Here is a 2,331-nt window from a genome sequence, read left to right as displayed (position 1 = left end):
TGAAAAAAGAAAGCCATTACCGAACAGTTTGCCCCAAACGTTTTCCCAAATGCTTCGGAAATTCAGGAAGTTTACGAGGTTTCTAGTGAGGAAAGGGAAGGTTTCTCTTTTGCTCGAATAAATTTTGTTTTGTTTTGTTTTGTTTCATCTGGTGCTCTGAATCCTTCAACCGCAGAACTAAAGAGAATGCTTTCCTCTAGTTAGTTAACAGATTCATTTTCAGGCTTCTTCGACTTAAGAGCTTTAAGTCCTCACCTCTCAAGGATCGTCAGGATTTCCTGAGTGGCTTTAAAAAAAAAATGCAGATGCTCAGGTTCCGTCCCTGCAGAGTCGGTGGCGACTGGTGTGGCCTGGGGACCCTCCACAGCACAGCAAGGACTGAACTCTAGACAGGCAAGCTCTCTGAGACGTCCCCTCACGTGACTCAGATGACGGCGGGGGGAGGGTGCCGCTGTTCACGCCTGGGAAGAGAGGGCCACGGTCTGACGTTGTGTGTCCTGTTCTGCTTGTTTTAAGGATTCCTGCCAACCTTAAATGCAAGAACACCTTCCTCCCCCTCTTCTGGGGTGGCTCCCAGTTAGGCTACGAAAAGCTATTTTGCTCCTGAGGCTCTAACTTAAGAGATGTTTTGCTTTTTGTTTTTATAAACAAGAAACATCTTGTAATTGTTTCTGATTATAAAGGCGCATGTTCATTATTAAAAACAAAATGCAGAATATATAAAGAATAACACCATCCGAAGAAGATAAAAGGCATATGTAATATGTGCACCTGAAAAAAACCGCAGTTCACACATATTGTGCAAAACACTACTTCATGTCTGATCACAAAATTGGGATCATATGGTATAAATGGATTTGTTACTTGATTCTTTCACCTAATAACATTTCGGAAAGATGCTTAAGGTCAACAAATAAATACAAAACCACGTATGTGTGTATGTTTGCTCTAATGACTGCGTAATATTCCACCACACAGATGTACTGTAGTTTATTCGAAAAAACTGGATTTTGATTTCACTGACTTTCTATAACTTTCTCTTTATTTTCTATTTCCAGCTTCCCCAGACATGATTTCATTTCCCTCTAGACAACAGACTCGGGGCAAAAAACTTGATCCAATCAGGATTCGAGGTGATCTGAGGAGAACTTAAGGCTTTCCAAGGGCTGACCTTATATCTGGGGCTTGGTACTGCAGGACCTCGGGCTACAAACCTGGACTGTTCATCGGGGCCCTTGCTTCCTGCCACACCCTGATGTGCAGTTTTACCTCCTCAGCTCTGTTAGACTGTTCAGACTGTTTCATCAGGCAGCTGCTTAGCAAGTATTTCCTGCTTACTTTCTTGGCTTCTAACCCAGACTCATCTATGGTGTGGGAAATCCCTCGAGGACAAATGCAACACCCAACAGTAGATCATTGGGGCTCACTTTTCTGCAGTTCCCTTTACTTTACGATCTTGGCACCTCAAGCCCTGGCTGCCTTGCTCACCGTGCGTTCACTTCTGCCTCCTAACTCAGAAAATCTCTAGGCCGCTCTTCTCTGCCCGGTCTCAACCTCCTGCACAGAAAATGAGCCTTTCCTTGAGGGTAAAGGGGACCAAGAAAGGTCAGCCCACCCCAGAATATTGTCGTTATTAACTTTGGGCTCTTAGCTCTTCGATCTTAATTTTCTTGGGCTGTGCAACAAATTATACATAAATGTAGAGGCTTAGAATGACACACTTTATTTCACAGGTTCTTAGGGTCAGGAATCCAGACACGGCTTAGCTGGGTCCTCTGTGTCCACTAGAGGCAGGATCGCCTCTCAAGGAGAGACCAGGGAAGGTCCCGCTCCCAGGTACACTCAGGAGTCACGCTTGGGGGCTGCAGAGCTGAGGACCGTTCCCAGCCAGCTTCTGGCCACAGTCCCTCTGTTCCCGCCCCACAAGCTACTCCCCCGTGGCTGCCCGCTCCATCAGCGTCTACACGCTGAGAAGCTACACGCTGGGAGAGCTTGCTAGCCAGGTGGACCTTACAGTCTCACGTCGTGGAATCACGGAGTGACAGCCCAGCACTTTTGTGATAATGCTGGTTAGAGACCACTTAGAAGTCACACCCGCACTCAGAGAAAGGGATCCCACAGAGGCATAGATTCCATAGCTGGGGACCATCTGAGAGTCCGCTATCATGGCCTGCCTGCCCTAGCCAATTTTTGATGGCCAGATTCAAAAGCTTTACCCCACCCTTCAGTTTTATTCTGTTTTTATAGTTTTCTTGGTGGAAATTTGGGTTTAATACAAGTTACTCTATCAGTGCTTCAAGCAGAAAAGTATACATGAACTTTTGTGTGGGA

Source organism: Ovis aries, chromosome 10 (assembly GCF_016772045.2).
Source record: "Ovis aries strain OAR_USU_Benz2616 breed Rambouillet chromosome 10, ARS-UI_Ramb_v3.0, whole genome shotgun sequence".
Lineage (NCBI taxonomy): Eukaryota > Metazoa > Chordata > Mammalia > Artiodactyla > Bovidae > Ovis > Ovis aries.
Note: the sequence above shows the minus strand (reverse complement) of the source record.